The sequence below is a fragment of the Gastrolobium bilobum genome, unplaced genomic scaffold (assembly GCF_033153095.1).
Source record: "Gastrolobium bilobum isolate Gb01-03AN ecotype WA unplaced genomic scaffold, APGP_CSIRO_Gbil_v1 utg39708, whole genome shotgun sequence".
NCBI classification, from domain to species: Eukaryota; Viridiplantae; Streptophyta; class Magnoliopsida; order Fabales; family Fabaceae; genus Gastrolobium; species Gastrolobium bilobum.
Window position 1 is genome coordinate 43805 of NW_026899256.1, and position 16491 is coordinate 60295.

Consider the following 16491-nt stretch of genomic DNA (forward strand, 5'->3'; position numbering starts at 1 on the left):
CTAATAAAATTTACATTAATAGAAAATTAACTAAAATCGTCATATATTTTGATATCACAAGATTTTTTTTCTTTATTTAAAATACTTGTTGAATACCACCGGATTTGACTACACTCTAAAATAATCTTTTAAATTCTTAATCAAATATTAAGTGATTTTTTTCAATCCTTCAAAATCATAATTAAATATTAGTAGATTTTTTTTGCGTTGGAATTACGAAATCCTTTAAAATTTCAATCTATAAAAAATCTTTCCAAATTAGCACCCTCTTTATCATATATGTATCTTTCCATAGAGAGGGTGCTAATTTGGAAAGATTTTCTATGGATTGAAATTTTAAAGGATTTCGTAATTCCAACGCAAAAAAAATCTACTAATATTTAATTATGATTTTGAAGGATTGAAAAAAATCACTTAATATTTGATTAAGAATTTAAAAGATTATTTTAGAGTGTAGTCAAATCCGGTGGTATTCAACAAGTATTTTAAATAAAGAAAAAAAATCTTGTGATATCAAAATATATGACGATTTTAGTTAATTTTCTATTAATGTAAATTTTATTAGATTTTTTAGTGAGAAATACAGATATGATGTCTTTTTTACAATCCTATACTAACCTCTATGTTTTCTTAAGCTCAACCGCCCGATCTCGGCCGTTAAGGACTCAATCTTGCGCTCTTTCTGTACCAAGTCATCATGCTGGGTAGAACAACGGCTGTCAACAGCAAGAGTAGCCTCCCGGGCTCCCACAATCTGACCGATCATTACCTGTGCGCAGTCAATGATGTCTTGGCGATTAATTTGCTGTGGTACCAACACGTTTAAATCAGGATTAGGGAAACTAGAGTTCAGATCCCTCTCGGATAGCTTCAGGATCTGCACTAACGAAACAGCCGCAGGCGTTGAAGTTCCTTCGACAGTCGCCATGACAGGTACCCCCGCCCTGTCCGGAGTATTGACCACCATCATGTCATCACCGCCAGGGGCGTCCGAGAAACTCTCCATGGCAAACGAGAGACTACCACCTGATTGACCAGACTCAGTCGGCTCCACCCTAACCGTTTTAGCTCCTTTAGGCGAGCTTAAATCCTCGCTAGCAACCCTCTTCCTTCCAGAAGCCGTTGGTTTAGGAGGAATAACTTCAGGTGCAGAAGGGTTGACCGCCAAACTCTGGGCATTCTCCTGCACATCCTTAATAACCGGGCCGCCAGTCCTCCTAGCAAGCTCCTCGGCAGGAATGTCCGCTGCAGACCGGACCTTCCTTTTAACAATGTTCACCACTTTCCTTTTTCCCTTGTCGACTCCCTTACTTGGGGCGACGGGAGCGACAACAGGAGCGACAACAAGTGATTTATGTAACATTTTTGCACTATTTCTTGTGCGCACAAATATTATAGTTTGCCCCAGATTCTCTCCTATTTCGAGTATGTAATCTTTTTTCATTTCAATCTTAGAGAGTTCATCAGGATAATGAACTTTATATTGCTTTACGGCATCTAAAGATAGTTCCTTCACAAAAAGTGTATTATAATCCTGCTTAACTGTCCTCGAAACAAAATTCTTGACAATGTCATTGAATGTAGCAGAAAACAAAAGAACCTAGACATACACAAGTCAATCAAAATCTTCTTAGATAAGAAAAGAAACTAAAAAAACAACTACATCACATACAAGCACACACAACATTTGAATCACATACAAAGCAACCAATCTTGGTAAAATGTTCATTTAAGTACAGACGCAATGGTTATGGTGCACAAAAATAACAAGGAACAATTATAATTCCCTTCTACATAGGTTCAAATTAAATTATAGCAAACCATTAGCATCAATCAAATTAACATTCAATCTTCATATCTATGCAATATTATTTGATTGAGCATGATGTACTACGTAAAAAATTCCTCATACTTTTTTCTGTTCTTATAAGATGAATGAATCACTTTACTCTTTTAAATATACTTCACAAGTTGCACAAGGGCTCAGGGAGAGCATGACCTTCCATGAATTGGCAGGTGTTCTACCCGAACAGGTTGAAGGATGGGTGACGGTAATTTAAACAACATGTATTTGCATACATGGATGTGTTGTCCCTATGGATTGATAAATTCTTGCATAGATTTGATCTACACAGGTCATATAAATAAAACCAAAACATAAACTAATACATTATCATTTTAAAAGTAGTAGATTGACACATATATCATGTAGTTATTTAATGTAAAATGACAATGTGTCAGTGTGTACTTAGCTTAGGCTATGCAACTTGTAGACTAAGTCTATGCCAGAATTTCTTGGATGGATGAAAATGCCATGCACACAAGCACACTACGCAAGAAAGAGTTCAACAAACCTGACAGTTAGAATTGAATTTTTCTATTCCTTTCATTATCCTCAGGGAATCATCTTTAAATCCATCCTGCAAAGTTTACAGTAATTAAGCAAGTTAGGGCACAACATATTTAGAAACCGAACTGCGAATACCTCTGCTTTAAAAAAGAAAAGAAAATCACAATACTAATTCAGTAAACCATAACAATTCCCTGAACCTAAAACTAGGTCCTAGGATCTCTAGAATACTTACTAGAGAGTAATTACTAACTAGAAAAAGATATATATTATCAAGAGTTAAAACAAGCGGTCTACTAGTGCACTCTTCCTCTTTATCCATCATTAAAAAAGGAGGAGAGTCACAACTTACCATTTAATTGTAACTTATTCTATTAAAAAACAAGGGTGTTGCCAACTCCCCAAAAGATTGTAACAATAATAAGCTCAGGGAGAATGATAAGGCTATGTGCTTGCCTAGTCCAAGGACAATGAAACCTCAAATTCTAAATAAACAACATTTCATTATCACGATAGAATTACCTCAGCAAGCATTTGATCAGCCTCATCAAAAACAAGAATCTTCAACCTTGTCACCCCAAGTTTCTTAAAAGTCATCCACTTATTAATCGTGCCAGGGGTCCCAATAACCACTTGAGCCATAATCGGTGCCCGTTTCGCTATCGGCAAAGCATCCCTACTGTCTGCTGGTATAGCACATTTTGAGCTAATCCCCGTGTACTTTCCCATCTTTCGGAGAACTTCAGTATTCTGCCACACAACACAATAATCATCAAGCTACAACTAACACAGTCACAAATCACAATGTTCGATAACAGTGATTAACAAACGAATAAAAAAAAAGGAAAGTTCACCAATGCCGGTTTGTTTTAGAATCATCTATGGCCCAGTGTTTTTTATCACATATGTCCCATTGATTTGTAAAAAATAAAAAAATCACGAGGAAAAGTTCGATAACAGTGATTAACAAACGAATAAAAAAAAACAAACAGGAAAGTTCACCGAAGCTGGTTTGCTTTAGAATCACCTATGACATATGTTCCATGGTTTGTAAAAGTAAAAAATCACGGGAGCAGATAAAAAACATATACTTTTGCAAACCACACGAGTGATAAAAAATAACCAAAGGCATAGGTGATTTTGCAGTAAATGGTTTGTTTTAGAATTACCTATTCGGAGGATTCAAGATCATAGGCAAGGTTACAGCTTGGATCTTACTAGGTTTCTGGAACTTCATCTCCACGTAGAGTCCTTTCAAAAGCTCCGGTGAGAGATTCAATTCTTCGAAGGTGGTAGCTGACGTGTACGGAGTGTCGCCGGACGAAACCTACACCGAAATTCAAAACCCTAAACCGTCAATTTCTCGCCGAGAAAGAGAGAAAAGAGAAATCGGGAATGGGGATCGAACCAACCGCTTGGATGTTGGAGTCTTCAGGCTCGTCCAAGAACTTGGGAGAAGGCTTCTTGTTCTCGTCGATCGTTAATCCGTCGACGTTGAGCGACGAGGTTGCTGTCTCGGAGCTCGGCGTTGCGTTGGTTTTGTTCATCTGCTTCGTCGGCCCAGCTCTTAGGCGAGGAAGCCGGCGCCGGCGCCGGCGGATGAGCATCGCTGGCGGAGGAGGTTTCGACGGTGGATGGTTCTGCCATAGCAGTAGACGAGACCGAGTGAAGAGTAAAAAAGGAATATAAAATTCGCAGTTTCAGAGGGAAGGAGAGGGTAATGGATTGAGCCTTGGCGGTGTGTGAAGAGTAATTAAATAAAATAGAAATATACTACTAATATATATAAAGAGAGAGGGTGCTAATTTGGAAAGATTTCCTATGGATTGAAATTTTAAAGGATTTCGTAATTCGAACGCAAAAAAAATCTACTAATATTTAATTATGATTTTGAAGGATTGAAAAAAATCACTTAATATTTGATTAAGAATTTAAAAGATTATTTTAGAGTGTAGTCAAATCCGATGGTATTCAACAAGTATTTTAAATAAAGAAAAAAAATCTTGTGATATCAAAATATATGACGATTTTAGTTAATTTTCTATTAATGTAAATTTTATTAGATTTTTTAGTGAGAAATACAGATATGATGTCTTTTTTACAATCTTATACTAACCTCTATGTTTTCTTAAGATTTCTAATTGCAATGTCTTTTTCTTCCTTTGGCGGGTCTACCCGCTCGAAACCGGGTTTCGCTAGGAGAGCTTCATCAAAGCTAAAAAAATAAATTTTTAAGCAATTTTCATCACAAAACAACACAGAAATAACAATCCAACAAAAGTCTAACCTAATCCATCTCAAAAACATTAGATTTTTTAGAGCTTTTGAAAATTTAAAAAATGATTTTTCAAGTTATAGGTCGCAATTTTTCTTAGCACAAAAAGGTATAATTTTTTATTAAAATCAACATATTAGACAAATCTAAGACCACTTATAGGCTTTAAAATTCCATGTAGAATTGAATTAAGAAGTCAAAGTTAAGCTTAGGCCATTACTTTGCTTATTTGCAATTTAGTCCCTAAAATTTCACATATTTATAATTTGACCCCTAAACATTATTAAAAATTTCATTTGTGTCTAACTTACTTCATTTAGCATGAATTCTATTATCACATTAATTCTCATGCTACTTCATTCATTTACTTACTAAATTTTGCATCAAATGCTTACTTAGTTCAAAATTAACATAGACTAATAATTAATATTAATTTAATTATATAATTTCAATATTTCCTAATGAGGGTTGTTATAGTTAATGTATAAGAGATAAAGGTAGAAAGGGCAAAGTCAAGAACATAAGGCGTGGTTAAATGAAAAAAAAATGTATATACATAAAAAAAAATGAAAAAAGAAAGAAAAAGAAGCTTACTTATTAGAAAAGTATTATATTTCATGAATAGAAATGTGTGGAAAATTACAAAGGATGGAGAGTTGAAAAAGAAAAAGAAAATGTGTTTTGCGAATGTGTTATTAATTGATGATTGTTTCTTTTTAAATCTGATTTCTAAACTTATAGCCACTTTTTCTGCATTTAATCTCTTCCTTTAGCCATGGTAGTGTTTCTTTAGTGAAGAATGAGTAAAACACACACCCTCAGACACTTGAGTGTGAGTGAGTCAAAAATCCTAGTGAGGGGGTATTTTGGTTTAATTTCCCTACTTTCTTTCTTGAGAACTCTTGTTACAATTCTATGACTTGTGGATTGTGAATATTTGCTTGATTTGATGCCTCATTATTTTTATACATTAAGCCTGAATACTCCCTTGATTGTGATTGTGATATTTATTGATTGACCTGTTGAGATTTCATTGAGCACATGAACTCGTCTCGTTTCCCATAGTTTTGTTTTAATTGATTGCTGGGATAACAATATTCTAAATATGAAAATGATTTGATAAACCCATAGTTTATCATATTTTAAGGGCTAAAATCACTTTCATATTTAGTCAAAAGCATGAAAACTTGGGGTTAATTAGCTAAAAAGCATGGAGTTTGAATTATTGACTTATGTGAATGATTCTTGCTTGTTTTGTAGGACAATTGAGTTGAATTGAAGCATTAGAGCAATGGTTGAGCGAGAAGAACTTCAAGCGATAAATGAGGAGCAACCATTTAATGAAAATCTCCTTGAAGCTACCTTATGGCCAATTTTTTGTATCCAAGATGATGAATTTGATCTTTTGTACTTTCCCATCTGAGCTAATCCCCGTGTACTTTCCCATCTTTCGTAGAACTTCAGTATTCTGCCACACAACTTCGATAACAGTGATTAACAAACGAATAAAAAAAAGGAAAGTTCACCAAAAAAATCATCTATGGCCCAGTGACATATGTCCCATTGAGTGATTAACAAACGAATAAAAAAAAAAGGAAAGTTCGGCTTTTTGACCATTGTAGCCCTTGTGTAATAATTAATTACCAAATTGACCTTGATTATAAACTATTTCAAAAATTTAACCTCTCCAGCAAACATAACACCAATCTGCCCCTGTTTGACCGTTGACCAACAAGCCTACCCGGGTATCACCCTCCCTACTCGGGTATATTTTGAAATTTTTTACCTACCCGGGTAGGAAGGGGGATACCCGGGTATATTTCTTGAATTTGGAAAATATTTGAATTATTTACCTGAGTAGGGAGGGTGCTACCCGGGTATATTTCTTCAAACCCATGACCAGTTCTTGTCAAACCGAGCAGTTCCCGAAGCTGCCGCAGTTCACAACCACGAAATGTATGGCATTGCCTTCTTGCCTGTTTCAACTCTGTGGCGAGACCTAAGGAAAATATGCAATACTCATTTATCTCTTGTTCCTATAAATATGTCATAGCATTCAAAAACATGGGAATGTTTGTCTGTGTGTTTTATAATTTTGGATTGAGAAACGATGTTCATTATCTAGATCATTTCACCAACGTTTTGTTAAGATTACTGGCACCATCATTTCACCAATGTACCTTTGTAAACTATCACACACAAAAAAACCATCCCAACACATAATCAGCCTCTGCAAGATCATTTACTCCAAATCGCACCACCACACACCCATTTACTCCAAGACAGAGTCACAACCCTTATAAATCCCAAGTGTGGAGATCTATCTTATACGTTTAGTTGGTAATTTCACTTATTTTCTATGTTATTTTTGTTACTTAAGTTCATCTCTGCATTCAAACAATGACATGCTGAATACCTTGCTCAAGAGAACACCCAAGAGATGGACAGAACCCAAATTGAACATTTATCTCTGGTATGATTATTTACCCAGGTGGCATCCTCCATACCCGGGTAAATAATTCAAACATTTCCAGATTCAAGAAATATACCCGGGTAGGTAAAAAATTTCAAAATATACCCGGGTAGGGAGGGTGATACCCGGGTAGGCTTGATGGTCAACGGTCAAACAGGGGCAGATTGGTGTTATGTTTTCTGGAGAGGTTAAATTTTTGAAATAGTTTATAATCAAGGTCAATTTGATAATTAATTATTACATAAGGGCTACAATGGTCAAAAAGCCCAGAAACAACATATCAAACCTATGGGAATTATAATATGGGGGAAAATATGTGTAATTTTAAATGACACATTGTGTCATTTCATATACACAAAGAGGTGGGATCCAAATCTTTATTTATTTTTTAAGAGGAATTTACACCTCTTTGTGTCTATAAGATGACACAACTTGTGTCGTTTAAAATGACACATACTTTTTCCTTATAATATTTCAGTTTACAGTGGTGCATGCAACCCATAGGAAAAGGATATTCATACACTAAGCAGAAAGCTGTTACGCTAGAAATTAATAACCTTTTTTTTTATTCATGATTAATAACCTTTTCAGAAGCAAGCAAGCTACACAAGGTAGAAGAGATCAACATACTCCTCTTTTTATTTTTATTTTCGAGTAATAATTAATATGCTCCTTAATTCATTCCGTCAGTTCACTCTTTCAACTATTATTTTAATATTTCAACAAGATTTAAACAATTGAATGTTTAGATCGTGACTTTGAATATGAATTATGGTACTTCGGTGCAGCTATGCACAAAGATAAGAGTTCATACATACACACCATCTTGGCTAAAATTTATGCCACAAAACTTCAATACTTTCTTATTACACATATGTATTGAAAATACTTGGTATTGTAGTAACTGGTTATTGAGTTTTACATGGTCATTTATTGATTTCGCTATGTGATAGGATAACGGTAGTGAATAAGCCACTGACACTAAGGATTACTTGTTCATTTTCCATATCAAATATGGTGAATTTATGAACATTGTAATTTCCACCGAGTTTCAACATTTCAAATTGAAAATCACAAGACAAAAATTAAAAATTCAACTTCTTTGTTAAGTTGGCTTGGTCAAAAGTTCAAACAAATTAATTTCATCAGTCTTTGTACTTCTTTGTTAAATAAAATAAAATAAATAAATAAAAGTCCATTCTTAAAGATCGAAAGTTAAAAATAATATTGGCATAATTAATCCCCGGCAACGGCGCCAAAAACTTGTTGCGAAATCGGCAAGTATACCGTTTGTTCCAAGTAATAAAGTGATAAGTAGAGTATCGTTCCCACGAAGATTAATGCACCAAGTACTAGTTTAACTATTCCCTTTAAGTTGGAAAATAAAATTTGGATTGGTTTGTGAAAGGAATTGATTTTGGAATTCAAAACAGAATTTAAAAACTATTAAATTTAAAATAGAAAATTAATAACAATTAATTTTGAACGCATGTAAGGAAGGATCAAGAACGCAAGAAGTATTGATGAAAGATTTATAAAAAGGATGTAGCCAGGATGCACTTCACCTCTAATCCTCCCTTATATTCCTATATTATATTTTATAATTAATTAATTAGTTTGCTCAGACAATTCATTATTTCTCTATAAAATAGTTGAACCCTAATGTCTTAGTGATTTCAACCATTTAACCCAATTAGAATCCTAATGTCTTAGTAATCCCTCTTGAATTAAGTATTAAGCAAATGAATTATAAGTCTACAATCTATGTAAGCCTATGTCTAGGTCATGCACAAATTGTTATTCTACCCTTGTCTAGATTAAAATCCCAATATGTCTATTGTGAATTCTAACCCTCAAAGCCCTATAATTTAGAGTGGCCAATTCTAAACAGGATATGGAAAAATTAACACAGGTAGAATAAAACAAACAAACTAATTAAATTATAAAAATAATATAGAAAATATAAAGGATTCACATCGGGTCCGTGATCCCAACTACAAAAAGAAACTAGCCAGACATAGCTGACTTAAACAAATTAAATAAATAAAAAGTATTCATGAAAACAATAAAGAAAAAGAAGATGAAGAATCAATGGTCTTCGTTCTTTAACTCCGTCGGAATCTTGATCTCCAGCGTGAGCCTTCAAGAATTCTCTCGAACCAAAGATTATTTTCTTTGGGAGTCTAAGCCTCTATTTATAGACTTTGTGTCTTGCTCAGATATCTTGATTAAATCTTCGTCGTAAATCTCCGTCTAATCTTCCGCTGATACAAAACAGGATTTACTGTTGATTTGTCTGCACCTCCCACGCTGTGAGCGTGGGATTTTTATTCACGTTACTGGAAGTTCATGCAACTAGCGTGGTTCTCACGCTGTGAGCGTGGGTTGCAAGAAAGTCTGGCGCAACTAGCGTGAGTTTCACGCTGTGAGTGTATGTCTCTGGATGAAATTTAATTCTGGCGTTACTAGCGTGAGTTCCACGCTAGTAGCGAGGTTCAGCTTGGAAACTTCCACTTGGGCTTCTTTTTGTCCTGTTTTCTTACAAAATCAAAAGGAAATCAGTTGCGTGATCTCTGATTGAGATTTATCAAATTATCAGTTATTCTAGTTCTTTTTATCCAGAATTGATCAAGATTATTTCTCTCTTTTTTGCTTAGATTTATACATATGCTGGAGGCATATCACCTCCTCTATATGCTAATTATTTCGGAAGTGCACAATATTTGATGAAAAGCACATGCCATTACATGCTTCTAACCATCATTAATATTGTCCATCTGAGTTGATAGTCTTTTGATAGGTGACTATCTATTTACTCTGATTTTTAAGTATAACAAAATATAAAATTCAGAAAGAATGCAAATTATAATTTCAATGATATAATACATCTTCAGCACATTCACATACAATGCTATTTGACACGCGTACAAAACAGATATATATACATGAAACTCCATAAACTATTTCTTGATATTCTAATTAACGGGTGGCATCCCCGTCAAAGGACACAAGGGTCATAGTAACCATTGTGAGCCGAAAATGTTGGTTATGCGGCAAGATGCTATATTCTCGCTGTTATATCTTCCAAGTTCCTCTCAGTTCTTAAGGAATTGCTGGCCCCACTGGCCACCTCCACCAACGTGAAATATATATTAAGGTACTTTTAACCAAAAATAAAATAAAATCTGTCTCTACTTTCTGCGTTAGTTGCTCTGTCCCCTTAAGAGTGAAAGTGATGGGTCACTAGAGGGGGCTGCAAAAATTGCACAAGGCTCCGTGTATCATAAAATGGCCGAAGTATATGTGGAATATTATTTCTATATACTTTGATTAAAAGTGGGTGCAAATGAGGTTGACAGAAGAGTAGGCATGCAATGAGGATATGAACAGAAGCACGATTGGAACTCACTGTTCACAAACACATATGACGTCATGAGTGCATAATTGCTTCAATTCCAGCTGCTGCTAGCTCTCGAGTCTTTGAGTACTTGTTGGGGAGACATAATGATCGACCAGTTTCACTTTATTTATTATTATTTCTTTCTCGGTTAAAAAGGGAATTCATCAAATGCTCAAAAAGGAATATAGCACATCCCCAATATATGAATGCAAATCAGGAAGATATAAATATAGTTATACAAACGCCTGTAAGGTCAAAATATCTGGTTCTTCATTTAGTGTCATGAAATGAAATAGTTCAATATTTACGTGTGTGTTTAAGATTTGTGTACAAAAATTTGCTTCCCAAGAAATATGGTGCAACTCAACATGCTGCATGAGCATCCTACAATTTAAAAGGCGGCTACGATAATACGATTGATGACGTCTTAGTCTTTCTCAAGTTTCGTGTAACACCCCATATATATCCGGTAATGTTATCATAATATCGTATTAAGATGCGCTTAAATAAAATGCGGAATTACTTTTTCTTTTCAATTATGATGTCATTAACATTACCAACTTTCTTAATAATCAATTAATAAAACATCGCCTGTATGTAATTGCAATAAAACAGCTAACTGAAATACCTCATAACATAGATAACATAAGTGTGGCTCTAGTCACGGAACTACAACAACGTAGACCGGACCATCTAACAGTTTATACAACTCCAAACTACAAGTACTAACAGAAAGTGTCATGGACAATCCCCATGCTCACTCAAATAAGGCAACATGCCCAACATCAGTCTCAACAACAACATATCATAAATAGCGGAAAACATAAACAACATCCAAATCCAGTCATGCTAACATATAAGCAGAAACAACAAAATCAGCTAAGCTCCGGCCTCCCGCCGCTTGATGCATTAGTACCCATACTACCTGATCCTGAAATAAGCATTGCCCAAACGTGGGGTAAGATCTCTAATCTAGAAATCTCAGTAAGTCAGTGAGTCCTCGAGGATCTTCCACCCCAAGCTCACTTACATGTGCAATATAAGTTCAAAAGCAGATTATCATTTATCATTTCAAAAACAATGCAATGCAGCAGATAATCATGCCATGTGTGTCAATACTAATCTACTGGCCAAAGACAGTGCAGGTATACGTCTATCACCTACACACTTTGCAAGTACCACTTGCATTCACCCCGGTACACCGTCTTGTATGGCGCTACATACTCAGGCTTCCCGTCAAGATGAAACAACACATGCATATTAAAATCCATTACATGTAAAGTTCAATCAACATATCAAATATCCAAAAGCATGTACACAACATGCATAAACCATACCCCCATGGGACATGGTGGAACCACAACATGGCTAAACCGAGGACACGAAAGCTTACCTTGCAAGCTAACTCCAAAAGCCAAGAGTCCACAGCTCAAAGTCCAAACACAGCAGATTCACAATCTGTTATGGACCAATATTATATCAATAATAATGCAACACAAGCATATAACTTAAAGACAACGCCTTTCCTTACAATTTACGTCTTAAGACTCCATACCAAGCCATAAGTCCTTAATCACTTAATTCTGACTTAGTTCATTAATTACAGAAGTTCAACTTCATCAATCTAGGGTCCACAAACCCCCAATAGCCTACTAAACACACAGCACCGCTACTGCTCTACGAAATCCCATAATATCCGGATATTCCTCGGGACCATATCCGGATATGCAATATCCGGATATCTCACTGGACGTATCCGGATATGCAATATCCGGATATCCAGAATCCCATATCCGGATACCTAGTATCCGGATACTCAAAACCCATATCCGGATATCACATATCCGGATATTCATCGGGCACATATCCGGATATTTCACGACAGAATGCAGAAAATGCATTTCGTGAAGATATCCTTCCAAGGTTGGGTTTTTAACGATTTAAAGCACCTAAACATGCATTTCTAGGTGTGTTCAACATTACTCAACAACAAGTTATCATCTTTAAGCCTTAACATGCATCAAGCTTTCATTTTTAAGTTCAAAGACTCAAGACCAAAGGTGACAAGGCTTACCAAAGCTCAAGACAGAGGTTGGAGGTGCTCTTGGAGCTCACAATCAGCTCCCAAGGTGCTGACTTCAAGGGTGTACGAAAATACCACCCAAGCAAGGATCTTTCTTCACAAATGAAGCTCCTTGAAGCCTCACAAGCCAAGCACAACACTCCTCAACAAGAATGCCACCAAACCAGAAAACACCTCAGCTCCCACAACCACCACAACTCAGAAAAGGTGCTCATTTCACACTCACAATGACCACTACACAAGGCTCAAGTGTTTGGAGGTGAAGAAACCAAGCAAAATTAACACTTGATCTCCAAAATGGTGAAGAAAGCTCAATGGAACAGTAGTAACTGACCAACCACTCCAGCATTCACGTAGCAACAGAAAACCTAGGGCTGTGTGCCCTTAACAAGGGTATTTATAGCCACTTACCCAATTAACACACAATATTAACTTTAGTTGCTACGCTTAGCACTTTAATCCCAAACTTTGGATTATGAAACTACATAATTTTCTAAGATTTATCATATTTTTCTTATAATTTTCTGAGCACTTTTCTGGTACGCGCTTTTCCAAGCCACTACCGGTTTCCAGCACCAGTTCTCATTATCTGAAGCTGAGACACGTGAAACACGTCATGGATGTTTACCAGGTTCGGAGGCAAGGCAAGCCGGTAGGCAACAGGTCCTACTATACCAAGAATCTGGTATGGCCCAATAAAGCGCGGGCTCAGCTTCCTCACTCCGAGTGCCCGTCCAACACCGGTGACAGGTGAAAGTCTCACAAACACGTGCTCACCCTCACTGAACTCTAGTGGTCGATGCTTGACATCGTAGTAGCTCTTCTGACGATTCTGCGCCTGCTTCAGCTTTTCCCTGATCATCTGGATCTGCAGGGTGGTATCTTGGACAAAATCCAAGCCAAACAACTCACGATCCCCAACCTCCGACCAACAGGTAGGTGTACGACACCTCCTACCGTAGAGCGCCTCGTAGGGTGCCATGCCCAGGCTAGCATGGAAACTGTTGTTATACGAAAACTCTACCAATGGAAGGTACCTATCCCATGCCGAGCCCTGCTCCAACGTGCAAGCCCGCAACATGTCCTCCAAGGTCTGGATAGTCCGCTCAGTCTGTCCATCAGTCTGAGGGTGATAGGCGGTACTCAATCTCAACTGCGTACCAAAAGCTCCCTGCAGCGCCTCCCAGAACCGAGATGTGAACTTCGGGTCCCTATCATTGATGATACTCACGGGCACCCCGTGAAGCCTCACAATCTCGCGAACATACAATCTGGCCAACTGCTCTGTAGTGAAGCTCACCTTCACTGGAAGAAAATGGGCAGACTTCGTCAGTCTATCCACAATGACCCATATAGAGTCACAGCCAACCTGAGTCTTCAGCAAACCCACAACGAAGTCCATGGAAATGCTCTCCCATTTCCACTCCGGAATCTCAAGAGGTTGAAGTTTACCAGACGGCTTCTGGTGTTCAATCTTCACCTTCTGGCAAACCAAACACTTGGACACAAAGATAGCAACATCTTTCTTCATGCCCGGCCACCAGAAGTTCTTCTTCAAGTCTTGATACATCTTAGTAGCACCAGGGTGGATAGAAAACTGACCCTTATGGCCTTCTGCCATAATCTCTTCTGTCAACGGACCCCGAGGAACCACAATCCTCCGCTGGAACAAAAGCAATCCATCATCATTCCAAGACACACCGTCTTGGTTCTTCACATAATCCAGACACTCTCTCTGAACTTGTGCCTCTTTAATCCTTTCTAACAGCTCGTTGACGACATCTGATGCTTCCAACCCGAGAAGTACGCTCGCACACGGAGCGGTCACTGCCAAATGGCGGAACTTCTCAACCACATCGAAGTTACCAAGTAGCAAACTGGATGAACTACTAGATTTCCGACTCAAAGCATCGGCTACCACATTGGCCTTGCCAGGATGATACCTAAGCTCAAAGTCGTAGTCCTTTATGAACTCCATCCATCTCCTCTGCCTCATGTTCAACTCCTTCTAGTCGAACAGGTACTTCAAACTCTTGTGGTCACTGAACACCACAAACCTCAAACCAAAAAGATAACGCCTCCAAATCTTGAAAGCAAACACAATCGCAGCCAACTCCAAATCATGAGTCGGGTAGTTCTCCTCATGAGGCTTCAACTGCCTCGAAGCAAAAGCAACAGCTCTACCAGACTGCATCAGCACACAGCCCAGCCCCTTTCCAGAAGCATCACAGTAAAGCTCAAACTGCTCCTCAGGATCAGGAAGGATCAACACAGGTGAAGAAGTCAATCTCTCCTTCAACTCCTGGAAGCACGCCTCATACTCGTGAGTCCACACAAATGGAGTCTCCTTTCGGGTAAGGCAAGTCAAAGGGAGAACCATCGTGGAAAAACCCTTGATGAATCTCCGATAGTAACCTGCCAAACATAAGAAGCTCCTCATCTCCGTAGCTGTCTTGGGTCTCTCCCAATTCAACACGGCCTCAATCTTGTTGGGATCCACTGCAACTCTATCTGCTGAAATCACATGCCCCAGAAACTTGACTGATTTGAGCCAAAACTCACACTTGGAAGGTTTAGCATAAAGCTTTTTCTCCTTCAGCACTTGCAGAACTATCCTCAGATGCTCCACATGCTCCTCCTCAGTCTTGGAGTAGATCAGAATATCATCAATGAAGACAATCACAAACTGATCCAGATACGGCTGGAAAATCCTGTTCATGTAATCCATGAACACTGCCGGCGCATTTGTGAGTCCAAACGGAATCACCAAATACTCAAAATGACCGTATCTCGAACGAAATGCGGTCTTCGGGACATCCTCCGGCTTCACCCGAATCTGATGGTATCCGGACCGGAGATCAATCTTGGAATACACACAAGCACCCCTGAGATGATCCAACAGATCATCAATCCGAGGAAGAGGATACTTGTTCTTGATTGTCACCTTGTTCAACTGCCTGTAGTCGGTGCACAATCGCATTGTCTCGTCCTTCTTCTTCACAAAGATAACCGGTGCTCCCCAAGGAGACACACTCGGTCTAATGAAATCTTTTGCCGAAAGATCCTCAATATGCTTCTTCAGCTCAGCCAACTCCGGTGGCGACATCCGATAAGGAGCTAAAGAAATCGGCCCCACACCGGGCAACAAGTCAATGGAGAACTCTATCTCCCGCTGTGGCGGAAACTCAGGAATCTCCTCAGGAAACACCTCAAGGAATTCCCCCACCACAGAAAAGCCAGTGATATCCTCCTGTGTCCCACTCACCAAACCACCCAACATGACATAACCCAATGCCCCTGCTCGCAGCGCTCTCCTGGCCTGCAGCAGTGAAATGTATGGCGAGGAACTAGCTGTGGAATCACACGGAGACATCACCACTCGCTTTGCACAACAATCAATCAAAGCACAGTTTCTAGACAACCAATCCATGCCCAGAATAATCTCAAGGTTGTCCATCGGCAATCCTATCAGATCTACCGAGAACTCACAGCCATCCCACTGAAACGCTACATCGCGATGTACAGTGGTAGAATCACAAATCTCTCCGGTGGCGGTAGTCACCCGCAACGGTGGAGAAAGCACAGCACTGGGCAAATCAAGCCCCAAAGCAATCGAGGTAGCAACAAACGAATGAGTAGCCCCGGAATCAAAGATAGCATCCACAAAAGAATCACCAATAGACACAGTACGTATGACAAGGTTCGGAGCGCGGTCCGACTACTGCCTATCTAGTGTATACACTCTCCCAACAGAAGGTGGCACTGCAGGTGCCGAAGAAGATGCCATCGGAACCATCTGCAAAGGAACTGCCTGAACAGCTGCAGCTCTCGCCGTCGACGACGAACAATCTCTAGAGAAGTGGCCCTCCTTGCCACACTTGAAGCACAACAACTGCCCCGTAGCACAGCG

The 16491-nt window shown here is 38.4% G+C and overlaps 1 pseudogene; it reads right to left on the reverse strand.

Annotated features, from left to right (window-relative positions):
• Nucleotides 1-613: 613 nt before the first annotated feature.
• On the reverse strand, nt 614-3997 carry LOC133288850 (DEAD-box ATP-dependent RNA helicase 38-like; annotated as a pseudogene).
• Nucleotides 3998-16491: the final 12494 nt, after the last annotated feature.